Source organism: Mastomys coucha, unplaced genomic scaffold (assembly GCF_008632895.1).
Source record: "Mastomys coucha isolate ucsf_1 unplaced genomic scaffold, UCSF_Mcou_1 pScaffold3, whole genome shotgun sequence".
In the NCBI taxonomy this organism is placed as follows: domain Eukaryota; kingdom Metazoa; phylum Chordata; class Mammalia; order Rodentia; family Muridae; genus Mastomys; species Mastomys coucha.
This window is the reverse complement of record NW_022196909.1, coordinates 34,172,069-34,198,491: the sequence shown is the minus strand read 5'-3', so window position 1 is coordinate 34,198,491 and position 26,423 is coordinate 34,172,069. Positions and strand designations below refer to the sequence as shown.

The 26,423-nt window shown below is 47.5% G+C and overlaps 2 long non-coding RNA genes across 6 annotated transcripts; one reads left to right on the top strand and one right to left on the bottom strand.

The window, feature by feature from the left end:
* Window positions 1-54: 54 nt before the first annotated feature.
* On the top strand, window positions 55-24,703 carry LOC116075193. 5 transcript variants are annotated; one of them, XR_004112461.1, is made up of 8 exons: window positions 55-322; window positions 403-533; window positions 632-764; window positions 1,899-2,076; window positions 16,049-16,219; window positions 18,135-18,246; window positions 18,783-18,949; window positions 24,598-24,703. It is a non-coding gene; the product is annotated as an uncharacterized LOC116075193 (long non-coding RNA). The 5 variants fall into 5 exon arrangements; XR_004112458.1 differs by having other exon boundaries at window positions 18,037-18,246; XR_004112457.1 differs by lacking the exons at window positions 16,049-16,219; window positions 18,135-18,246; window positions 18,783-18,949; window positions 24,598-24,703 and adding exons at window positions 4,487-4,605; window positions 4,692-4,741.
* LOC116075192 lies at window positions 18,580-25,439 on the bottom strand. The gene is made up of 3 exons (XR_004112456.1): window positions 25,311-25,439; window positions 19,238-19,286; window positions 18,580-18,929 (listed from the first exon to the last, which is right to left on the bottom strand). It is a non-coding gene; the product is annotated as an uncharacterized LOC116075192 (long non-coding RNA).
* Window positions 25,440-26,423: the final 984 nt, after the last annotated feature.

The window sequence follows — 26,423 nt, the reverse complement described above, 5'->3', positions numbered from 1 at the left end:
AGGGAGAGAGGGAAGAATTCTTCAGGCCATTGAGGTGCTAGTGAGGACAGAAGCAGGTCCTGGGGGAGGGCGCAGAGCAGGCAGGCGAGCAGGCAGGAGCAGAGGCCTCAGGCTCGCTCAACTCTGGCTCTGAGGACTCGAGCTCATGGCTGCTGCATCTCCACGTGAGGCTCCTCCACCAACGTCCATCCGTTCTCCTCGAGGTTCTCCGTCCCACACCAAGAAGATGTACTCGCCCGCATTTCTCAACCGAATCCTGAGTTGAAAGCTGTACAGGTGCTTAAAACCCGGAGAATTTGTCAGCGTTGTGATTGAATACTTGGTAATTGCTCTTCGGTTTAAGGACAGACATGGGGGTTTCTCCTGTGCCCCCGTGACCAGAGTCCTGCCTCTCTCTCACAGGACAGGGGACAGTAGGCCGGTGACTCGCAGGACTGCACCCGGATCTCAGCTTGGTGGACAGAGAGAGTCAAGTCTGCGAGACAGAACGCCACGTTCCAGTTGTGCCTGTGATGATGTCACACTGACTTGTGGTAACTCCGAGCTGAGCTGGGGAGGGTTGGTGGAGGGATCAGAGTGCGGAAGACCTTGGTGACTTTGTGAGCTCCCAGCCTAACTGTTTCTCTTCAAGCCTGGGAAAAGCGTCCTGGGAGCGATGGAGTCAGGGTGCAGCAAGCTGAAAAGACGAATGCTAACACGACGGTTTCTTTGTGCTGAGATGCAAACACAACCAAGAACATGTCTTGGGATAGCTCCATGCTAGAGTATGTATGATCTTAGCATGTTTGACGCCCCAAGTCCAAACCCCAGCACCACACCTTTAAACCATTAGGCAGCAAACCCAAACCAAACCAAAGCAAACAAACCAAGACTACCCCCCAAAAGCCAACTCTTCAAAAACAGGAGGGGAGAAAAATCTGCTATGTGGGAATATCACACCGGACCCACGTCAGCTGCCCATACTCGCGATGGATCCTCACTGTCAAGTCTCCTGTGAACAAGTTAATTCTTCAGTAATGCCTCGGGTCTACTGAAATGTGGTGCCCCGAGAATAGGGGGGCCCTCTTGGCCTGTTGGTGACTGTGTCCTTCACGTCAAAGGCATTCCCGGCAGGAGTAGGTGCTACATTCAGAGCATTTAGTCCAACCCTAAACATCCTACATGGGTGATTCACAGAAAATTTCTATTTTTTTTTATTTGGTGTTGAGTCTTGGTGTTCCCTTGGGGGGTGGGACGACCCTTTGACAGGGGTTGCCTAAAAACATCGGAAAACATGGAGACTTTTATTATGATTTATAACAGTAGCAAAATTACAGTTATGAAGTAAGTAGTGAGAGTAATTCTATGGTTGGGAGTCAGCTCAACATGAGGAGCTGTATTAAAGGGTTGTAGCCTTAGGAAGTTTGAGAACCTCTGGTAGAGAGGGAATGGCTTATGTCTGATTTTATATGTATATTCTCTCTCCACACACACACACACACACACACACACACTAATATGTTTTGTATAAGGAATTATATCATGAATATATAACATCAAGAACATATAAAATGAGGGTCTTTGGAATAATAAGAGCTCCACATCTCCTGTATGTAATGTTTAAAGACCTACCACACTGGAACATAAGGGTTTTCTTCCTTTTTAACACCTGTATAGTATTCCCCTTTGCTAATGTATCATTTGTCTAACTGGTCTATTGAACATTTTGTTTTATTTCAAACCTTTACCTATGTCATCAGGATGACTAGCAATATATAATTAGATAACATAATTTAGGTACTATCAAGGTTATAATTAGCATCTGGTACATGCTTAATTCCTGTAAGTGTGGTTCTATCTATGGGATACAGTTCTGGAAGCGTTCAATAAAAGCTTACCTGCATTTATTATTTTGATAGACTGCCAGAGGAGCGGTGGGTGCCCTTTGACATTCTGTCACTGTGGCCGAAGGCGTTCATTCCATCATGGCCACACTCTCAGTGTGCTATCAAAGGCTCTGCCCTATGCCTGCACCATCATTCTGTCAGAGACAAATTACAAGTGGAGCCAAGGAAAAACCACACTACACATGAATGGGTAAGAAACGTGACCAGAGTCAAGTATGTGGTCAGAAGTCCTACAGGTAGAGAATCCAACAGAGATGACTGTACCAGGTGAGGGACCAGTGTCACGGCCCTATATGTTCACTTAAGCGTCAGGGCCCCCAGCAGCTCAGACACTCCCCGCCTCTGTGATGTTCTTTGTGACACTTCAGTGACAGCAGAGTCCAGTGTTATCTTTTGTGACTGAGGCCCCTCCCTCTTTTAGTGTATGATTGGTGGCTTTCCTATTGCATGTTTTCAATGTTCGCCTGCGAAGCATGATGGTGGTGCTTCTGGGATAGCTTGAACTGTCAGCCTCACACACCGTGGGGTTACCTGGGTGGAGGGAGAGTCTCTCTGAGAAACTATTTGGATGGGGTTGGTCTAGTGAGCTGTCGGTGAGAAATTTTCTTACTTGGGTAAAGTCAGGTGGGAAGATTCACCCTGAATGTGTGTCTTAGTTAGGGTTTTACTGCTGTGAACAGACACCATGACCAAGGCAATTCTTATAAGGACAACATTTAATTGGGACTGGCTTACAGGTTCAGAGGTTCAGTTCATTATCATCATGGCAAGAAGCTTGGTGGCATGTGGGCAGACATGGTGTGGAGGAGCTGAGAGTTCCATATCTTGATCCAAAGGCAGCTAGAAGGATATCTACACACACACACACACACACACACACACACACACACACACACACACACACACGTGTATATATTATCCTCAAAGTCCTGCCTCCACAATGACACACTTCTTTTAAGAAGGCCACACCTCCTCCAACAAGGCCACACATCCTAATAGGGCCACCCCCCTTGGGCCAAGCATATTCAAACCACCATAATGTCAAAGGCACAAGTTCCTGGTTTGGGGTCCTGGACTGTTTAAAAGTAGAAAAAACGTAAAAGAAAAATTTTTTTTTTCCTCTCAGCCACTTAGTTCCCAACAGTAATGATTCTGAGACTAATTACTTGTTACTCTCTTATTTTATTTTATTTTATTTTGGTTTTTCGAGACAGGTTTTCTCTGTATAGCCCTGGCTATCCTGAAACTCACTCTGTAGACCAGGCTGGCCTCGAACTCAGAAATCCGCCTACCTCTGCCCCCCAAGTGCTGGGATTAAAGGCGTGCACCACCATTATACATAACACTGTAGCTGTCTTCAGACACACCATAAGAGGGCATCAGATTTCATTACTGGGGGTTGTGAGCCAACATGTGGTTGCTGGGATCCAAACTCAGGACCTTCGGAAGAGCAGTCAGTGCTCTTAAGCACTGAGCCATCTCACTAGCCCGAGTTATTTTTCATTAGGATATTTCTATCACTAAGACAATTTCCTTCTTCCTTGACAAATAGTTTCCACCTTGTGGATGTACCATGTCTTATTTGCTTACTTCCCAGTTGATAGACCTTTGCTTTGCTTCCTTTTTGGGCTGCTGTGAGGAAAGCTATGCTGAATTCGTAGTATAAGTATTTTTGTGGACACATACTCTGTTTTCTCTATGTGTATACTTAGGTGTAGAACTGCTTGGCTAAGCATTGTTTTCAATGATAAATAACTTTTGTTTTGTTTAAGATTTATTTATTTGTTTATTTTTGTGTATATAAGTACACTGTTGCTGTCTTCAGACACACCACAAGAGGGCATCAGATCCTATTACGGATGGTTGAGAGCCATCATGTGATTGCTGTGACTTGAACTCAGGACCTCTCAGAAGAGCAGTCAGTGCTCTTAACTGCTGAGCCATCTCTCCAGCTGCCCCTTCTTCTGAGTATTCTTAAACTCTCCGTTTCAGTCCTCTTCCGTCATAGACCTTCAGAAATATTTATCTGCGATAAGGGCAACTTGAAGTCCTCTGATTATTGAATCAGCTTATGCTGCCCTCGGGTTTTCTTGCTTGGTGACCGGGAAGCCATATGGTGGCATACTCTGAAAAAGTATAGACAAGTTCAGTGAAGGTCACGACCTTCTCCTAGCATTTAATTTAGTGGAGTCGAACTCTTCCTTATAAAGTAGAATACCAGTGTGGAAACTATAAATAGGTATTTAGTCCAGAGTGCATGTATTGAACATACAGTGCCAGGTACAGTGGAAGACTCTGTGAACGAGTATTGGAGATACTGGAGTATGTGGAGCTTGCAGCCTCCCGGAGAAACTGAGATATGCAGAGATCAGGACTTGGAGACAAAGAGGTTGCGGCAGGCTTGGGAGGGCAAAACCACCATGCGCAGGGTTAGAACAGGGACTGGCTCCTTGGGACTTCTCATGGATGATTTCATTGGGGGAGGGGGCAAAAAATAGGTCTGATTGAACACTAAGGGTTCAGTGAGTCAGGGTTCTCTAGAGTCACAGAACTTATGGAATGTCTCTATATATCAAACTAATTGCTTGTGATGTCCGCAGTCCACCTAACCCAACAATGGGCCGGTGTGAATGGGAAGTCCACGAGGCTGGGCGTTTCAGCTGGTCTTCTGTATAAGCTAGAATCCTGGAGAAGTAGGCTCTAACAGATGTGCTGGCAAGTAAGTGAAAACAGGTGAAGAAGAGTGAGTCTTCCTTCCAATGTCCTTAGGTAGGCCTCCAGTGTTACCTCCCCTCTCCCCCTCAGCCATCGGACTTCTGGCAGTCTCTGCTTGGAGGCTACCGCCTGGGGAGCTAAGACAAATGCTCTCAGCAGACTGTCAGTTCGTCTTTGAAGAAGCCGCCTGAGCACACCCACCACCTGAAGATCTTCCGAACCTGGGGACTTTGGCACCTGAACCTTTTTTGCGGTATGCAAATGTCATGTAATTTAGAGATTTGGTTTCGGTTTCTCCGGTGACTATAAAAACCCTGGCTTATCTAAGTAAAGTGAAGCCTTGATTGGGACGCAACTTGGCTTCGTGTTTCCTCTTGCATTTCTAACCCTCTACTTCAGGTCCTTTGGTCCTTCTCCTGAGAGAACCCAGTTCATGAAACTGCAGGCAGTTTCACTCCAGCCGAAGGTTAATTTTGAGGTGGCCCGGGTTAAAAGTGTGTACCACCACACCTGGATCTGGGACTTGCTCTGGCCCAGGCTGGCCTTGAACTTAGAGATATGCTTGCTTGTCCTGGGATTAAAGGTATGTACTATTTTGCCTGGGGCCTAAGTTTTTCATGGCCACTGTGCTTCAAGATCTCCATGCCAAGATCCGGGTCAGAAGCCTGTGTCCTCTAGCCTCAAGATCTGGATCACAGGTATGCCCTTCCATTTCTGGATTGTAGTTCATTCCAGATGTAGTCAAGTTGACAACTAGGAATAGCCATTACAGGGGATCCAGAGTTAAACCAAATGAAATGGATAGCACAAACCGAGAGTGTCTGAGTTCAAATCTCGTATGTCCCACTTACACATGGGAGGTTCAGGTGAGACTCTTACCATAGACTTTTCCCCTCGGAACCATTGCTCTGGTCCATAGTTACTAGAGATCACTGGATGCTTAGCCGTGCAAAGCATTTGGCATTGTCCCATGCAGAGAGAGCAAGGGTACTTGAGTATTTTTCCCTTCGGGGTTCCCTTTGGCTCAAGAAATTTTTACAGGACCATGGGTGTATAGGTGTGTAAGGTATATACACAAATCAAACATTCAGAGAATAAATCATAAGCAAGTTTATTTTGAAGCAGTAGCAGTTCTTTGGTAGAGAGAGACTCTTATGGTATATGAGAGACCAGAGTAAGCTTGCACACTAAAGACATGTATGCACTTGATTGACAACATAGTCCAATGGTATGCCAATCTGACGCCTTCATGATAGGAGAGACTGTAGGGACGCACTAAATGTACAAAATCCCCTGGGGTTCACATGTGGTTCGTTTGAAGATGCCGGAGAGACTAGGAAAGTACGTCCATGAAGTTGAGTATCCACAAGAGGCTAGAAAGCTCTTTAAGGAAGAAATGTATTATGCATTATAAATATATAAACCAACATTTCATAAATGTGTGACAGATTACACACCTACTTGTGTGCGTTTTAGTTACTCTTCTTTTGCTGCGATAAAAGACCATGACCCAGGCAACTTATAGAGGAGTTTACGTGGGCTGTGTTTCCAGAGGGTTAGTGAGATAGCCGTCATGGTAGGGAAACAAGGTTGCAAGCAGACGACATGACAGCTGGATAAGCACACATACCATAGGCCTGGAGCAGAAAGAGCAACTGGAAATGGTGTACGTCTTTAAACTCTCAAAGTCTGCCTCCAGGGACATGCTTCCTCCAAGAAGGCCACACCTCCAAAGCTGCCCCGAATCGGCCAACTGGGGACCAAGACTTCAAATACACAAGCCTACGTGGCCATATCCCGTCTGGATTATTACCACCATCACATATATAGACACATACAGAAACACACACACACACACAACTGCCTTGACACACAAACACATACATACAAACACATACAGACACACATAGCTCCTGCCTTGACACACACCAGGGTCACCATTTGCTGCTACCTAGAATTCCTGGAACTGGTCAACTGGGTGACCTGTTGAAGATATTGGGGGCAGCATGGGAGGGAGAGGAGGTGGTCTTTGCCCTTGCTCTCAGTGCAAAGCTGTTCCCCTTCTGTCTGTCTCTGTCTGTCTCTGTCTGTCTCTGTCTGTCTCTGTCTGTCTGTCTCTGTCTCTCTCTCTGTCTCTCTCTGTCTCTCTCTCTGTGTCTCTCTCTGTCTCTCTCTCTCTGTCTCTGTCTCTCTGTCTTTGTCTCTCTCTCTCTCTGTCTCTGTCTGTCTCTGTCTGTCTCTCTCTCTCTGTCTCTCTCTCTGTCTCTCTCTGTCTCTCTCTCTGTGTCTCTCTGTCTCTCTCTCTGTCTCTCTCTGCCTCTGTCTCTCTCTGTCTCTGTCTCTGTCTCTCTCTGTTTCTGTCTCTCTCATTGCCCAGTCAAGTTCATGGCTAAAGATTTAAGTTGGGTTTCTTCCTGCTACAGATTTCTGACTTCTGCAGGAATCTTTGAATGAAGGAGTTGGTTAAGAAAGGAAGAGAAAAGAACAGAGAATAATAGATTGTAGTCAGCCGGGCGGTGGTGGCACACGCCTTTGATCCCAGCACTTGGGAGGCAGAGGCAGGTGGATTTCTGAGTTCGAGGCCAGCCTGGTCAACAGAGTGAGTTTCAGGATAGCCAGGGCTATACAGAGAAAACCTGTCTCGAAAAACCAAAAAAAAAAAAAAAAAAAAAAAGATTGTAGTCTCCTGTTGCGCAGCTTGCTTTCCAAGCAGTGGTGGGAGAGAAACTGTTACAGTTATTTTTGAAGTTCTGAGTCTCCAGGTGGGGGGTTCCAGTGCAGGGCACTGTGGAAATGAGGTAAGAAAAAAAATAAAGATGAATGTGTGTGTCAGGTAAGAACGGGGTTCAGCTCTAGGGAAACGGACCAGTCTGTAAAATGCTTACCTTGCAAGCCGGAAGAGCTGAGTTCAGGTACTTAAAAACCTGGGCATAAGCCAGCCATGTTGGGCTGTGAGTGTGAGAGAGACAGTGTATTTACTGGCCAGCTGGGTTCTCAGAGCTTTTCCAGAGGCACGAAAGGACAGTTTTCTCCACAGACAGGCACCATTCCATAGCACAGAGCTTTAACTAGTCAGGTTTGTTACAGCGGGAATGGCATGGAAAGAGAATGTCTTGCGTGGGACTGCGCACGCGTCTTTCTAATATGGGTTCGAAGAGGAAAGAAATTCAAAGGGAAACTGTAATTTTATGTCGTGAGCTAATTGGAAGCTTAAAATGGCAACTGAAATTTCTTACGAGCCTTGGGGAGGAGAGACAGCCTTCTCCCGGGGTGGCTGAACTCAATTACCAGATGTGGCAGGAACGGAATGGATCTTGTAAAAATGACTTAACATCAATCATGCTGAGCGCCGGAAGCGGTTACATTTGTTTAGCGCGGCCCTTGAGTTGAAAGATAATTTGGGTGATTGAAAATTTAGGGTAATCTTCGTACATCTGAAGGTGAGCGGGAGTAATGTTTAAACAATGTGTTCGTGGCCGGGGATTTAGGTTTGACAGCATGGGCTAATTCTTTAGTGGTCTATTGGTAGCCTAGCAGCGGACTACTACCTTGCTCCTAAAAACACAGGTAAGAGCTAAAAGTAAGGTAACATTACAAAGCCCTAGAAAGCAGGGGAAAGACGTGTAGCTCTACCAATCAATTCTAGGAACTCTTCTCTTTGAATCCTTCCTGGGCACATGGTTTCCTTACTATTATGCAATGTGAGTTCTGCGCTTTTATTTGTGTTTTCAAATATTACTATTAATTAATTAATTAATTAATTAAATTTTGGTTTTTCCAGACAGGGTTTCTCTGTGTATCCCTGTCCTGTCTTGGAACTTAACTCTGTAGACCAGCATGACCTTGAATTTACAGAGATCTGCCTATCTTTGCCTCCTGAGTGCTGGGATTAAAGGCAGGGGCCGCCATGTTGGGATTGTTGTTGTTGTTTTTATTTATGTGTATGGATGTTCTGCCTGTTGTATACCCGTGCATCACATGCATGGTACCCGAAGAGGCCAGAAAAGGACATTGGATCCCATGGAACTGGAGTTATAGAAGGTACTGAGCTACAACGTAGGAGCTGGGCACTGAACCTAAGTCCTCTGGGAAAGCCAACAGTGCTCTTAAGTGCTGAGCCTTCTCTCCAGCTCTCTGGTCTTTTTAACCTTGTTGTGAAGAATATGTTTTCCTAGGCTGTGATCCTCATATTCTATTTTAAAATAGCAATAGCTGCATGGGATTCCTTAAGGAATGATTAATTTTTTTTTTTATGTGGTTGTGTACACACCACAGAGGCGTAGGTGTCTGTGGTTGGAAGAAGGTATGGGAGTCCAAGAAGCTGGAGTTATAGGGTTGTGAGCTACCTGATATGGACACTGGAGACCCACTCTGGCCGTCCTAACCACCAAGCAAGCCATCTCCCTAGCGGCCAGCTGGTATCCCTTCTTCAGGAATGTGTTCAGAATTTACCGACTGGGAATTTCCAATATAAAAAAATGTTTAGATTGCTTCCAATTTTGGTCATGAAAAAAAAAAATGCAGTGGTTTAACTTATTTCTGAAAAAAAAAATCTGATTAGTAAGTGGGGGTGGGACATTTTCTTGTCTGGAGATATACAATTAATTTTCTTTACAAAAAGTGTTGTTTTTAACGACATGAAATGCTTCAGGGTGTCAGACCAGCACACTCTTGTTGTGCTCCTTCCTCCTTCTTCCTCCCCCCCTCCTCCCTCCCTCTCCCTCTACCCCTCCCTCCTATCCCTCCCTTCCTCCTTCCTTCCCTCCCTCCCTCCTATCCCTCCTTCCCTCCCTGCCCCCTCCCTCCCCCCCCCTCTCTCTCATCTTCCCCCACCTTCTCTCCAGTCTTGGCAGACAGGGTGTGTGTTGACTATAGTTGACTATAGTTAAGACTGAACCATAGTCTAAGACCATACCTGTTTGGTAGCACTCGAAGACTAAGTGGCTGATATGGGGTCGAGCCTGTCATTCCTACGATAGTCTAGATGGAGAGGAAGATTACCCTGAGTTTGAGGTTAGTGTGTGTCACACAATGAGTTCTAGGCTAGCCTGGGCTACACAGTGAGACACACTCAAACAAAACAAAATAAAGACAAAAACAGAAAAATAGCCGGTGGTCCGGTTGGGGTCACACTTATAACCCCAGCACCAAGAGGGCTGAGGCAAGACAGCCCTGCCCGAGCTACAGTGTGAGACGCTATTTCAAACAAACTTCCGGTCTAAACCCAAAGCAAAAGGCAAGAGAAAAGTAAAGCAAAACATTGACATGTGATGGAAAATGTCCCGAAAGCACGCGGCCATTACAGAGGTGGGATGAGACGCTTGTGTATGCGACCCGTCGTTCTTGACATTGAGGCTCGGCCCAGAATCCCATGAGGGACACCAGGAATCTTGCTCTGCCAGACTTTGTTCTCTTCGCCTGCCCAGCGCATCCTCCACGGTAGACCTCAGCTCGCTCTCCAAGCCTTCCTGCCTCCTCCTTCCGAAGGCCCGCGGTGCCTCCTCATTGTCTCCTCACTTCCTGTACAGAGCCTGGCACGCGCGTAGCTCGTCAACAAAGGAAGGTGTAAGTCACATGTTCAACTATGTGACCGAATGCACCTTGCAGAACCATTGGGACAAAAGGACCTGCTGCTCTGGAGGGGTGATTAAGTCTCTTGACATGAACAATATGATTTTGAAAAACCGTTAGACTCAGGTATTCATAAAAACACGTGACGGTCCCATTTGGAGAAGCTGTGTATCTTAGTGCACCCATGTCGATGTGTAAACCATAATAGTGAGTTTTTGTACGTGTCTGAGGCTTAGTACCAAGGTCGGATAGAAATAGGGCTGGTGCCAGGTGGTGGTGGCGCATGGCTTTAATCCCAGCACTTGGGAGGCAGAGGCAGGAGGATTTCTGAGTTTGAGGCCAGCCTGGTCTACAGAGTGAGATCCAGGACAACCAGGGCTATACAGAGAAGCCCTATCTCGAAAAACCAAAAAAAAAAAAAAAAAAAAAAGAAAGAAAGAAAAAAATAGGGCTGGAAGGTAGCAGTGGGCATCCTAGTGAGCTGTCTTTTTACTTTTTTTTTTTTTTTTTTGGATCTACATCTTTTATTTTACTTGTTTTCTGCTTATGTTTCTACGCTCTAAATGAACTCCCTAGATGGGACTGTTAGAGAAAACACAAGCTCAGACTGGGATGGCATTTCAAAGCCTGTTCTCACGGGTGCAGAAAGGTGACGGGCGATGGGAGGGTTTTCTTTCACCCCGAGGTTTAAGGGAGAAAGTTGTCCTCAGGAACTTGGAGCCAGAAAGGAATCTTCATATGGCTTAATGCTGAAAGCAACCCCTTGGAGACAAATAACCCCACCTGTCCCCAGATGACCTGGGTTGGCCCTGCTTTTGCCTTATGAGCAGTGGCTGGCAGCTGTTTTTTCTAGGTTCTTTCTTTCTTTCTTTCTTTCTTTCTTTCTTTCTTTTTCTCTCTCTCTCTCTTTCTTTCTTTCTTTTTCTTGTTGGTCAAACATGCTCCAAACATTCTTCGAGACAGGGTTTTTCTGTATAGCCCTGGCTGTCCTGGAACTCACTCTGTAGACCAGGTTGGCCTTGAACTCAGAAATCCGCCTGCCTCTGCCTCCCAAGTGCTGGGATTAAAGGCGTGTGCCACCATCGCCCAGCTGGTTACTGGTGAAGAGATTGTCAAGCAACGGATTTCTCATTGAGAAAGAACACAGTTATTGTTAAGTTACTGTTATTTGTCTAGGGCTGATGAGAGATAGATACTCTGCCGCCACCCCCCCTTCCTGGCTTTGCATGTATGTGCATGTACGTATGTTCAAATGTATGCGTGGGAGCTCATGCAGGCCTAAAGTTGATGTTGGGTATCTTTTTCTGTCTCCACTTTACCTATTAAAGGCAAAGTTTCAGTTGAACCCAGGGATGTGGAATTCAGCTAGTCTTAGATGAGAAATCTCCCGTCTGGGCCTCCTGAGTTCTGGGACATAGGTGGCTGCCATGCCTGCCCAGCTTTTGTGTGTATCCTGGTCCTCACACTTGCATGGCATGCTACTTTCTGTTGTTGTGAATACAACATTACCAAATCAACTTATAGAAGCATTTATCTGAGCTGATAGTTCCAGAGGGTCAGCTGTCACAATGTCAGGGACAGTGCAGCTGAGAGCTCGCATCGTCAATGGCGAGCACAAAGCAGAGACAGCAGACTAGAAGTGGGAAGGGTCTTTTTTTTTTTTAATTTATTTATTCACTTTACATTCCTAATATCAGCCCCCCCTTCCCTCCCAGTACCCTCTTATGCAGATCATCCCCCATTCCTTACCCCCTTCCCCTTTGAGATGTGGGAAGTCCCCTCTGACAGTTACTCCTGCCTCCCACCTCCCTCCCTCTCCCCTGGGCACATCAAGTCACTGCGGGACTGGGCACATCCCTCTCCCACTGAGGCCAGACAAGGCAGCCCAGTTAGGAGGACAGGATCCACAGCCAGGCAACCAGGCAACAGATTCAGGGACAGCACCTGTCCCACCTGTTGGGGGACACACATGAAGACCAAGATGCACATCTGCTAACATAGGTGCGGGGGACTTAAGTGCCGCCTCTTTGGTTGTAGGCTCAGACTCTGGGAGCCCTCGAGGGTCCAGGTTAGTTGACTCTGTTGGTCTTCTTGTGGAGTCCTTGTCTTCCTCCAGTTCTTCCATAAGACTCCTGAGAGCTCCATCTCATAGTTGGCTGTGGGTCTCTGCATCTGTTTCCATTGGCTGCTGGGTGGAGCCTCTCAGAGGCCAGTTACGCTAGGTTCCTCGTCTGCATGTATAACAGAGTATCATTAATAGTGTTAGGGATTGGTGCTTGCCCATGAGATGGGTCTCAATTTGGGCCAGTTATCGGCTGGCGATTCAAAGAAGATCTTTAAATGCTCAAAGCCCACCTCTGGTAGAAATAATTCCTCCCGTAAGGCTGCACCATTTGAACTTCTCTCAAACAGTGCAACCAACTTGGGACTAAGTGTTCTATGGGGGGGGGGGACATTTCTCATTTAAACCACCACACATAGAAAGCACCCTATCCATCCGTCACCAGCTCTCTGGTGGTACTTGTGAGGTGACAACAATGACAGGGTTACAGAATTGTGGCTGGTAGGAGGTGAGGATGATTGGAACCCCTGAGAGCAGAAGTCACCACAGATGGGGGGGAGTGGAGTGAGAGGGAGGGAAGAAGGGAAGAAGGGGGGAGGGATAGAGGGAGGGAGGGGGAAGGGAGGGCAGAGTGAGAGAGGGAGGGGGAGGGAGGGAGGGAGAGAGAGAGGGGAGGGGAGCATGGGCGAGGAGCCTACATTTATTTATACTCACCCCTCAAGTCATGCTGACCTGAAATGGGAACTGAGTGGAAACCATGAGACAAATACATAAACTAAATGGCTTAGGCCCAAGCTTCCTTGGCCAGCCCCCTCCCCCCCAACACCATATAAATCACAGACCAGCCCTGACTCAGCAGGTCTGCTTAAGGCCTGAGAGCCTGAATTTGAGGCAAGCTTTCTGCTCTTCAGAACATGCTTTGGGGAAGTGAGGGCTTAGGAGATGAAGGGGGGGGGGGGCATGGCAGAAACTTCCTGGTAATGGACCATCCATGGCTGGCCCATCTGTTTCCAGCCAGCAGCATTTGGAAAGCTGTGGGATGTGGTGGAAAAGAATGAAGATTTCGAGTGGTGTCTGTCTGCATGGGGCGAATCTGAAAAAGCCATTGTTGATCTTGTACAAGACAGGCTTGGAAGGGTTTGGCGCTACCTGTTCAGCTCTCTCTCTCTCTCTCTCTCTCTCTCTCTCTCTCTCTCTCTCTCTCTCCCAGCCTAGGGTTGATGCGCTTCATTTGTGCTTAAGATGTGCACAGAGTGCCAGTGTAGAAATGGCTCCTTCCCAACCTTCTGGCCAAGGCTGAGACACACCTTGCTCAGAAGGAGAAAGGCTTGCAGGACCAGATCTCTAGTTGGAGTCAGGCTCAACACTGGATCCTCTGGGTCTTTATTCCCTGACCCTTGCTCAGAAGGAGGCTGGCTTTCTTGTCCCACACCCTTTGATATTCAGTCAGGATGATCGATGATTGTCACTATCTGCTCCCAGAAGTAGTTTTCTACTCCATTTCAGGCCTTGCAAATGCTGTGTGGATTTTAGTGGATTCCAAATGTGGGCACGGGAGAAGTAGTACCCTTCACCCGTGCCACGCAGACCTGGGAAAGGGGTGGATCAGTGAAATGAATGCTTGCGTGTTCTGAGTGTGCCATAACTGTGAACTCTCTCTAGCCACCACCAGAGAGGACACCACACACACTTCTCTTACCCTATCTGTCAGAAACATCCTCTGGTATTCAAGACAGTGACAGGTACCCCGTGAAGTAAGCTTTCACCCCATTTGGTCAGCCGTCAGTAGCAGCAGACACACAAGCATGTCCGACCTTTGGCTTCCACACCAGGACACCTTAGGCTATAAAGTTCACACTCAAGAACTATGCAATCAAGTAACCAGAAAAAGTTATACACACACACACACAAAAAAAAATCTCAATATTATAAGTAACTTTTAAATGTTGCCTTGGACTGGGGTTGGGGGGTGGACTTGTGTATCTTATGGCAAAACCCACCCCCTTTCCAGGACACCCTACATTTTATTGAGTAAATAAAGTCCCCAGGGGGACATACTCATTCAGAGTCCATTTCTGGCCCACACTGAATATTTCCAGAGCCGGGAACTGACAGGAGCAAACTTGGCCCATAGCCTGTGGAATGTTACTCCCTGGTGTTGGGTCTTCTGGGAATGTGTGGAAGAGTGAGTGTCTCCATTTTGCTATGGGTTCCTCTTGGAACTCGTCTTGGAAAGTCCTTTTGTTGTTGTTGTTGTTTTGAGATAGGGTTTCTCTGTGTAGCCGTGGTTGTCTTGGAACTCACTCTGTAGACCAGGCTGGCCTCGAACTCAGAAATCCACCTGCCTCTGCCTCCCATGGGCTGGGATTAAAGGCGTTCGAGCCACCGCTGCTCAGCTATGGAACATCTTGCTTTCCAAGGAAACATGGCCACCAGTGCTCCCTTGCCTGGTGTGATGCTAAACCCAGGGCAGACTCCTCAGATAAATCAACAGAAGCGCCCAAGGCGTGCAAACCAGTGGCAGCAAAGCTGCAGACGCATTGAAAACACTGGAGTGGGACATTCGGGAATGCAGACAACCTCGGGGGGGAAGTGGGGGGGGGGAGTGGGGGGAAGCTTTCCAGGTTGCGGTTCCCAAGAAGGGAGACCTGCAAGGGGACTATGGCAGATCTGCTCTTGTACCAGCAGAGGGCGACGGGGACTCCGTAGACAACCAAGGGAGTATTTGAGTGTGGCTTCTCAGGGGACAATGACCTCAGCCAGCAAAGGGGCCTGCAGGGCAAAGAACCTTCAGAATTCCTTAAGGAGGGACTTTTCCTGCAGGTAGATTACTTGTGTAAACAGGTTTTTAAAAAAAAAACAAAAACCAAATACCACAGACTCCTGGGCTGCACCTTTCGTCAGTAATTCTGACTTGGGTAATCTGTAGTTTTCAGCATTTCTTGACTCTAATTTTGAAAGGTTTAGGGGGAGTGACATCTTGCTTCCTCAGAAACGAGATCACAGGCTGTGACCTTTAGTGTCCTTTTTTTTTTCTCCTAGAAGAGTCAAAGTCGTCACATTCTGGCTTTCATAACTTACTTCCCAATAGTCCCAGGGATAGGAGTAGTGATGCCTGGGGCTGTGACCGCCTGCACATAGTAGGGCAGGGTTCGAAAGCCTCTGATTAGCATTGCACAAACCTAGTCCTGAGATGGACCAGGTCCCTCTCAACTGGGCGCCTGTGTCATCTCACTTTGTGCTACATGCTCTGATGACCTCATAGTTCACGTAGCGTGCTTTTGGGTGGAGATGAAACCTGCGGTTCCATTGCTCATTGTGGCCGGATCCTGGGACCATTATACAAAGCAAACCCCAAATGTCTTTGGGCGAAGGAGAATGACTTAGCCCAGGAGAGATGCTCTGGAAGAGGCGGTATCAAACGAACTCTATTACGTTTTGTCTGGGGAAAATACGGGTCTCTGAAGCTGGGCTCCATGCTGCATGCTGTGAGGCCCCCTTTCTTGATGTACCACACTGCTTCTAGAACAGAGAAGCCAGGTCCCACCTACCTCCCATTTCTTACTACTGAGGCCTGCGGGCTCTGTGGCGCCGCCTTGTGGCTGGAGGATATAATAGAATGATTAGACCCTCGGTTTTAATTGTTTATTCGGACATCTTGAGCACACATCTGTCTACGTCACCCCCCTCCCCGCCGCCCCTCTCCATGTTTCTGTGCCCCAGGTCAAAACGGCTGTGAGCAACCAGGTTTACAGGATCAGTATTGTATCCGGGAAGAGGTGCCTGAGTAACTTTCTCCCATCCTTGGTCACAGGGATGGACAGCTTTGATCTCTCTGCCTCTGATCCTGATCTCGGAGCCCCCAAGCCTGTTCTGTGCCCGCACAGGTTCAAACTGATAACCCACGTGAGTGGCGGGTTCCAGGATGAAGGTCCCTTCCGCTATTCTAATTTTTGGATTTACAGCCCAGACACTGGAGGGCAAGGTAGGAAGTTTTCTATAGTTAACCTTTTTCAAACAACCTTCAAAACAGGGGTTAATTAAAGAAATACCCAAAAACACCTGGTGTGGGCCTCTCCAGAGAGCAAACCTGCATCCGCCAAGCCCGAGTGGGGCCTGACTTAAGGCTCATCTCCTGGTAACTGCAGATGCAGTGAACTTTGGATGACTCCAGAATCCCATCCCAGGTTAAACTTTAGCCAGCCGTCAGGGTGGTAATCCGATGCACACTTTGTTAAAAGGACCCTGAAACCTAACCCAGAGCCTGTGTGTACAGTGATAAGAGGCTTTGGAGGCGAGAGGGAAGGTGTGTAGGCGGGGACTCGAGTTGACAAGAGGAGCGCTTATCAGTAGGCAGAAGGGCACCAGGGTAGATTGCATTCAGAAATACCTGAAATTAAGTGACACAAGCCAAAGAAGCCTTGAACTCAGGAGCCCGGAGCCAGCTCTGTCTAGCCGGAGGTGGGGGGTGGGGTGTCTATATTTTATATGGGACCTTGGGATCCTTGGAAATCAACGCAGGGGGCACGTGGTGGTGGTGGGGCACGAGTCCCTAAGTTAGTTCAGGTCCCCTGCCTTGATCCGAATACTGTGAGTTAGAGAGCCTCGCTGGGTCTGCTCTCTCAAACACAAAACCTGAGAGTGAAATTTAGTTTTGAGGCAGACTGGATTTCTAGTCCTAACTCAGCCACTTATTTACTGTATGTTAGGGTTTTACAGCCGTGGCTAGACACCATGACCGAGGCAACTCTTATAAAAACAATATTTGATTGGGTCTGGCTTACGGGTTCAGAATCCGTTATCATCAAGGTGGGAGAATGGCAGCTTCCAGGCAAGCATGGTGCAGGACGAAGAGCTGGGTGTTCTACGTCTTCATCTGAAGGCTGCTAGGAGAAGACTGGCTTCCAGGCAGCTAAGATGAGGGTCTGAAAGCCCACACCCACGGTGACACACCTACTCCAACAAGGCCACGCCCACACTGCAAAACCACGCCCACTCCAACAAGGCCACACCTCCGAATAGTGCCCCTCCCCGGGCCAAGCATAGTCAAACCAGTACACTTAGTAATGCATTGGCCTTGCCTGTTACTTTTCTCATTGTGACCCAGTAGGGGACTCAAGTCAAGGGACAAAGGACGTGCTATGTTCATTGTTTCAGGGGTCAAGCCCTGAAATGGTAGGTACATGGTAGCTTGACCTAGTGGGCTTATGCAGAGCATCCTGTTGGTAGGAACCTGTGGTGACGGACGGCAACGGCAAGTAAAGGGAAGGTGTACAGGCCCCAAGGCCATGCCCCTAGTGACTACTTCTTCCGCCTGACCCTCAGCTCTTTTCACACACCTCAATATTACCTCCAAACATCAGGGATTAATCCATTCTCTACAGCAGAGCCCTCACAACCCCTCTCAGACATCCCCAGAAGAGTGCTTCATTAACTCCCTAGGTGGTGGTTGCTTGAACCAATCAAGGTGACAATCAAAATCACCCGTTATTCTCCGGTAAATAACCACAGTGCTAGTATGAGGGTATTCCAGGTAAAAGGACTGTGAGGACAGAGCTGGGCTCTTAGAAAGGGAGGAACAAAAGATGCTTTGTGCTAGGGGGATGACTAGGTGTTAGCTTGCTAACCCCTCGCCCCCAATCCTACCCTTCCCACTCCCCACTTGCCACCTTGGCATCCGGGTCCTAACTGGTGGAGAAAAAAACCAAACGAAACCAAACCAAATCAAAAAAACAAAAACAAAAACAAAACAGACAAAACAGGTGGCAACATTCTATCAGGGTTTTGTTTCTGTGTTTTCAGATGCTCAAGAGTCCTGATTTTTCAGGCTTTGATGGTAAAGGTGGATGGGAGACCTGAGTTAGAGAGATGGCCAAATGATATTCTCCTGTTGCTCTCAGATCTCCGTCTGAGTGTTCATTGTAGGAATTCTGGATATCACAGTGGAGCAGACAGGCGCCCAGCTTGAGGGACAGCGTGTTGTGATTATAAAAAAGATAAAGCGGTATTAAGGTATGTATGTTCTGTTGGGGGGGGGGAATGGTAAAGTGTGGGGGAAGGGATGCCTTGGCATGGGCCCACTGAGGCACCCCTTCCCCCCTCCCCTCGAGAGACCAGCCACACGGTAGAGTATAGAATAGAGTTTATTCAGGGCATGGAGTTAAGAGGGTAGTCGAGGTAGAGAGAGGAAGAGAGAAGGAGAGAGTAGAGAAGCGGAGGCAGGCCATGATCACGTGGAGAGAGGGGGAGGGGAATGGGGAAAGAGGGGGAGCAAGAGGCAAGAGCGAGGCAAAAGAGTAAGAGAGAGAGGAGAGGGGCAAGCAGCCCCTTTTAGAGTGGGCCAGGCCTACCTGGCTGTTGCCAGGTAACTGTGGGGGGTGGAGTCCAGACAGAATACCAACGGGGTGGGGGTGGGGTGGGGTGGGGTGAGGGTTGGGAGGTTGACACTTTCAGAGAGCAAGGCTCCCAAATGTCTGGCTGCCTGAGGGCTGCTTTCTGTAGCTTTCACCTAGACAGTGCGTGTCTGGCTCTCCTTGCGATTCCTCCAGGCAGGGGAGGGGCTGAGAACCCCCCAGGTCCGCTGACACTTCAGGAGAAGGGAAGGGGCAGGGTGAGAGAGAGAGTTCATGCCAGGATCCACTCCAGGACAGCATCATGGAGAGAGAGAGCTGTGGTGTGAACTTCATGTCCGCTACCTTCGGATGGAGCGTTTTTCGTGAGTAATGCTTGGAGTTGGGAACCTTTGGGAGGTCATCAGGTCAAGGGGGTGTGGTAACAAGACACGGAAGGTCTGTGACTCACAAGGTCACCCAGGGCAAATACGGACCCTTCCTCCTGGAAATCTTTATATTGGTTCTATGACCACTGCTCCTCTACCCACAAACTCTATTTCCAAACAGCCTATGGGGGGGGGGGGGGGGGGGGGTCAGGGAGAAAGCAGAACCCGTGGCTTGGCTCTCAGCCAGGCCTGAGGGGCTGGGTTAGGGTAGAACCCTGAGCTTACCTGGAAGAGATGATGTCTGGGGAAAAGACGAGGGAAGCTGCTTTCTGTTCTGATGATAAAGCAGACAAAGAAGCCAAGGAGTGGGGCTGGAGAGATGGGCTCAGCGATTAAGAGCACTGACTCCCCTTCCGAAGGTTCTGAGTTCAAATCCCAGCAACCACATGGTGACTCACGACTATCCATAATGAGATCTGCTGCCCTCTTCTTGTGTGTCTGAAGACAGCTACAGTGTACTTGGATATAATAATAAATAAGTCTTTTTTTTTAAGGGCTAGAGAGATAGCTCAGCAGTTAAGAGCACTGACTGCTCTTCCAGAGGTCCTGAGTTCAATTCCCAGCAACCACATGGTGGCTCACAACCATCTGTAATGGAGATCCAATACCCTCTTCTGGTGTGACTGAAGACAGCAACAGTGTACTCACATACATTAAATAAATAAATAAATACTTTTTTTTTTTAAAGTCTACAAGAAGCCAAGGAATGGCTAATTAGAGACCTATGAGGCTGCCTCCACTGGTAATAAAAAACTTCTGGTCACCGCATGGATGCTTTGGACCCCTTGGTGAAAAGGAAATGTGGGCAGACACCCACAGGCTTGGGAGAGGGTCATTGGCATAAGGCATTGGCTTGGACCGAAAATCCCCTCTTGAGGCTGATAGGAAAGGAAGCGGTATTGGGTGAGACAGGGCCGGGTCTTATTTCATCAATTTCCACATTTGTTCTCTACCTCTGACTCTTCTTATCATCTTCCCTGGGAAGTGCCTGAACCAAGATTTTGACTCAGCTCTGGGAAACCAGACTCCTCCATCCCAAGGTGGCCACGTTGCCTCCCAGTCCATGTGTGTAGTTGACATTCCTTTCATTGACGTGACACCAGGAGGTATGTCTTTTGTGTGGTCGTTTTGTTTTGAGACAGGATCTCTCTGTGTAGCCCTCCCTGGCTGACCTGGAACTCCCTATATAGACCATACTTGGCCTATCAAACTCACATAGATTCAACTGCCTCTGCCCTCAAGGGCTGAGACTAAAGGTGCATCTCCTCAGGCTCTGCCAAAGTCTGAGTTCCAAAAGTGTGCTCGTTGCCAGGCGGTGGCGTCCCAGCACTTGGGAGGCAGAGGCAGGCAGATTTCTGAGTTTGAGGCCAGCCTGGTCTACAGAGTGAGTTCCAGTACAGCCGGGGCTACACCGAGAAACCCTGTCTCCAAAAAACCAAACCAAACCAAACAAACAAAAAAGTGTGCTTGTTGACTACCGAGATTCTTGGCAGCACGTTCTCTTACCAAACTCCCCACCAACGCCTCTGGCCCTCTCGACAGACTTCTGCTATCTCAAGTGTATTACTGCCTGTGGCTTTGGGGCACGTCTTTCCCTCTGCCTCTGGAAAGCTCTATCTGCATGCTTTGACGTGGACTCAGCTCACTTAACGTACTTGGGGAGACCTTATTTGGAGAGACCTATGTAGTTAAAAGCTCTGTTTGAAGTGTCACTTGAGATGCACAAAATATGTGCACGTAGACGCTTCCAGGCCATTCCAGCACCAGTGTCCGGTCATGTCCAGCCTTCGAATCTTAGCTTGAAGATACAGCGTTTCTTATATATCCTTCCCAAATTGTAATCCACACGGCTCAAAGCTCTACTCAAGCTCCCCCTCCCCTCTGGAGGGTACGGCCTTTCCCACCCTCTTCTGTTTTCTTTATAGCCGTTCTACCCTACAGATACCTGTGTGCTGTTTTCAGTGTGTCTCCCACCACGGGTTGCAAATTCTGCCGTTGGGGGCTCAGAGAGCTACCCAACATGTATTAGGTTGGCGTCAGTGCAGATACTAAACATTAGCCGATTGTGATATTAGTCCTTGTCTCTCTGGGCCATGTCACATGCCGTGAGGCAATCTCAGCCTCTCTGCCCTTGACCCTGGATTGTACCTCAGAGTTGCACAAGATAACCATTCATTACTGACTGGAATTAGCAGAAGAAACAAGACCTGTTTTTTTACCACAGCTGACCTATACCATGAATTATGCTGCATTCTTATTGTTACAGCCAGATCTGGGCAGCTCTCAGATGCCAGAGAATGAGCCTTTTTCTATTTTGGACACATGGATATTCAAAAAGTCCTGGATGAATCGCATCCAGTTGCATCGAGCCTTTGTCAAAGAGAGACGAGAGGCGCATCGTCGGCACTATGATGGTAGAAGGGGTGTCCAGAGGTTATCTCCTGGCAAAATACAGGGGCTGGGGAACTTAGTTTCAGCCTCGGAGCTCTTGGAGTATTTGAGTGACTGGGGGGATTTGAACACTGGATGTGTTCTGCTCCTCTCAACTCACACAGAGACCTGCACCTTGTGTGCAAATTGCAGACTGGGTTTTCAGAGGGTCAGGCAGTAGCCACGTTTTCCCCAAGGTTCCGGGTGTATTGGTCAGTTCCCATTGTCAACTTGACTCAAGTCAGAGTCACTTGGGAAGAGGGAGCCTCCGTTGAGAAATTTCCTCCTTAGGATTGGCATGATTGGGTGTGTCTGTGGGGAATTGTCTTGACTGATGACTGGTGAGAGAGAGAGAGAGAGAGAGAGAGAGAGAGAGAGAGAGAGAGAGAGAGAGAGTACCCAGTCCACTGTAGGTGGTGTCATCCCTAGGCAGGTGGTCCCGGTCTGTGGAAGAAAGTAGGCTGAGCAAGCCAGAAAGCAGCAGCGTTCTTTTACCATGGTCTCCATTTCGGTTTTTGCCTCAAGTTCCTGCCTTGGCACCCTCAAATATAGATTTATATAATCTTTAAGCCAAATTAACCCCTTCCCTCCCCAAGTGGCTTCTGCTCAGGATGTCTTATCACAATAACAGAAACTAAACTAGAGCACGAGGGAATCTAATTTAGGAGAATTGGGATCTGGAGCTTGTTGATCCTGTGTGGATTCTGGGTCATTCATGATATGCCCAGTGGAAGCCTGTTTTCGTATAGTCTTCTCAGAGGCTTGCTCGGTCCTGATGGTTTTTTCTTTTTTTTTTTTTTTTAAGATTTTATTTATTTATTTATTTTATGTGTATGGGTACACTATATAGCTGTACAGATGACCATGTGCCATCATGTGGCTGCTGGGAATTGAACTCAGGATGGCCCACTCGCTCCGGGTCTGCTTGCTCTAGTCCGCTTGCTCATGCCCCGCTCGCTCCAGTGTAATACATTGTAGCTGTCTTCAGACGCACCAGAAGAGGGCGTCAGATCTCATTACGGGTGGTTGTGAGCCACCATGTGGTTGCTGGGATCCGAACACAGGACCTTCGGAAGAGCAGTCAGTGCTCTTTTCCCGCTGAGCCATCTCACCAGCCCCGTCCTGATGTTTTTAAAGACAGGCTTTCTCTCTTCCAGTTGGTGACGTAGACAATCATTTCCGGCTGAGGGCCAATACAGTTGAAAGACAATATCCAAAGGACCGAGAGCGGAATTCCATTTTTAGACAGAGCCTGCCTTCCCACAGATGGCCCTTACACACAGAGAATCAATGTCCCTATCACTCACAAACAACTAAAAAGAAAAGCAAATAGATCCTCACTAGGAGAAGCTTAGACACTCTCCCTCTCTCCTCCACCAGCCAACTGAAGGAAGGCTATGTCAACCCAATTATTCTATCCTGATGCAAATGTTTGAGTAAAACCAGAAAACTCCATCCCAAGAGAGTTACCCCGTGCCGCAAGCCACTACCTGCTCAGGATTCGAGCCATAGGAGGTGCTCTCTCTCTCTGGTGTTTATTAAAACTCAGGGTCTACTATAGAGTCTAATCACAGGCTCTGAGCAATGGTATTTTATTTCTTTATATGTAATGTGGAAAAATAAGAATTAGGCAGTGAACTCATGGGGAAGAGTTGTTATTGAAACATGTTTCTAATCTGGGAGGAGTTGGGGGTGGGAGTTATGGTAAAGATACACTGTGAAATTCCCAAAGAATTAATAATAAAAATATTTGAAGAGAGAAATACAATTTTAAATTATTTTTTTAAATCTCCTTTGTTGAAACGGGATCTCACTATGTAGCCTATGTTGGCTTTGAACTCATGACACTCCTCAATCTCTAGAGTACATATGCCACCTAGACCTGCTAACACACACATGTTTTGCAATGTTTTAGTTTTAGTTTTTGCCAGCCGTATCCTGGACTGGTTAATATATGTAGGAGAGGAAGGCCGTGGTAAGGGAGACTCAGAATTGCTATTCTGGACATTTTCAGACATTGTCACTAGCTTACAAGATGCATGTGGCAGAAATTTGGCTATGATAATGAGAAGCATGATGATGTAATTTTACTTGAGTTAGCGAAAAGCCAATGGCTCCTTTGCAGGTATGGTCTTGCGTATGTTTGGGGCTGGGAGAACGACTGTTTAAGGTTCTGGGGCTTGGAAAACTTAAGATGAACTTATATATTGATGTTCCTCGAACTGACTGGAGAGGTTTCTATGAGTAGTAAAGGGATCAGTTTTTTTTTTTCTTTTTCTTTCTTTCTTTCTTTTTTTTTAAGATTTATTTATTTGGAGTAAGTGGGGCCGGCAGAGGTCCTGAGTTCAAATCCCAGCAGCCACAGACATGATGGCTCACGGCCATCTGTACAGCTTCAGTGTACTTATACACATAAAATAAAATAAATCTAAAAAAAAAAAGATTTATTTATTTTATATATACGAGTACACTGTAGCTGTCTTCAGACACACCAGAAGACAGCATCAGATCCCATTACAGATGCTTGTGAGCCACCGTGTGGTTGCTGGGAATTGAGCTCAGGACCTCTGGAAGTCAGTGCTATTAACCGCTGAGCCATCTCTCCAGTCTGGGATGAGTTTTCTTCCTCCATAGTTATTCCCCAGCACATGGTATCTCTATCAATGTGACTCTTCTGCCTTAGTCCCTGCTCTGTTGCTTGGACAAAGTACCCCGAAGCCAGGTAACTCTCAAGGCAAATAAGCAAGCAAACAGATGTTTATTTGGTTCATGATTTGGGGTCTGGAACATCCAAGGTTGGGCACTATAGCTAAGGAAGGCCTCGGGATTTTCAGTGACCCATGGGAAAAGTTGGAGGGTGCCCAAGGGGCCATGCGTGGGAGAAGACAGAATGTGAAGGGCAGGTTTGATTTTTGTACCTAGACCTGTTCTGAGGGAGAACTGATTCCTTGTCTGTGACCTATAGAAGGTCTCCCTTCCAAAAGCCAGCACTTCGGCATTCAGATTTCAACACAAATTTCAGAGGAGACAGAGTGTATCAAATAGTCTGGGAAGCCTGGGATCCTAGAATAAAGATGATGCTGTAAAGGTGCCTGAGCCCTTTGAGGTGTCCTCAGATCTTCCTGACACCACCTCTTCTGTCCTCTTGCTCCTAGGTTAGCCTTTAAGACTGTGGCTCTCCGGCTGGAGAGATGGCTCAGCGGTTAATAGCACTGACTGCTCTACAGAGGTCCTGACTTCAAATCCCAGCAACCACATTGTAGCTTACAACCATCTGTAATGGGATCTGTAATGGGATCTGATGCCCTCTTCCGGTGTGTCTGAAGACAGTGACAGTGTACACACATTCATAAAATAAATGTTAAAAAAAGGAAAGAGTGATTCTCAACTTTCCTAGCACTGTGACCGATAACAGTTCCTGATGTGAGGTGACACTCAAGCGCTTTATTTCATTGCTCCTGCATAAGTGCAATTCGCAATGTAAATATTTGATATGGAAGATATCTGATATGCGACCCTCCAAAGGGATCGAAATCCATGGGTTGAGAATAGCTCTTTTGAGAGCTTATATCCAAGGCTCATTGCTGTGTGGTTTTAGGGCCGTTCTCCTAATTCTCCCATCTGAGAGGGCGTAGACAACATTCATCCGCTGCCCCCAGCACCACCTAAGTACTTGGCAAAGGTGACTCAGTAGTCAGCTTCCCCAGTATATTGGAGGCTAGTGGGATTCCCCGCCATCTCCCCTCCCCACTAGTCCTTATCCCTCCCTTTATATTCACATTCCAAGGTCATTTCCTAAGTAAATCCTTTGCCTGTGAGCCTTCATCCCAGGGTCTGAAAACGGAAAAGACCAACTCAAGGCCCTTACCTTGGTGCGTGGCTATAATGTACTCCAAGTCCTATCCTTCATCTTTTGGACTCTGGGTGGGCGGAGCCAAGGTGTGAAGCTTTGGCCCACCCAGTTGGGTCCAGGAACTGAAACATTTGCGTGAACCGGAAAGAGCACTAAGGAAACGCATTGTAATTAGCATACCGGAAGTCTAACCACTGTGGCTCTGTACGCAGATGTCAGCAAAATGGAGGCAATGCAAGCAGCAGCCTTGCATTGATGGGAGACAGGACACAGTGATTTTCCCCTCCTCTTTCCTCCCTTTCTCTCCCCTCCGCTCGCCTCTTCCCCTCCTCCCCTCCTACTTCCCTTCCCTTTGCCTCCACTTCCCTCTCCCCTCCCCTTCCCTCTTCTTCCCTCCCATCTTCCTTTTCTCTCCTCTCTTCCTTTCTCTCCTCTCTTTCTTTCTCGTGCAAGGCCTTTATTCCAAGAATTAAATATTTCAGCTGTTTTTCCACTTAGACATCACTCAGACGTTTAAAGGGAAGGGCTAGCTTGGTGGTGGTGCTGATGGGGTCAAGGCATTCAACTGGGGCAAGACCAACAGAGCAATCAGTGGTCCCAAGCCCCGTCATCTGTGTAACTGGTGGTATTTACCACGTGGGACAGAGCACTAGGAGAAAGAGAAGTTTCCCTCCACCCCCCTACCCCCCCCAAATCCCCCTCCGTCCCCAGAGTATGGGGGATTTGGCAAGGCCGTGTGCACGATCTGCAGTAGAGGCAGGTTGTATTTTCTTGAGCTATGAGTAGTGGCAAAACTCAGAAGGCAGTTTGCACTGGATGTGGACATATTTTTCACCAAGGAATGATTTTCCCCATGAGCTCCAAGGTATCATTGGCAAATAAAAATTGCGATTGCACAGATTAACGGCGTGCAAGATGATGTTTTGATACCCGTGTGTGTATTGTGAAGGGATTAAAAGCTGTGGAATCCTTCAAAGCCAGGAAACCAGGAGTCTTAGTATCCAAGGGACTATCGGAAAGTTGTCTTTTTTTTTTTTTCCTTTTATGAGGGTTAGATGACCTAAAAAGAGCAGGGTCAGACAGGACCAAATAACTCATCCTTATAGCTCATAACATGCACTGTCAGGA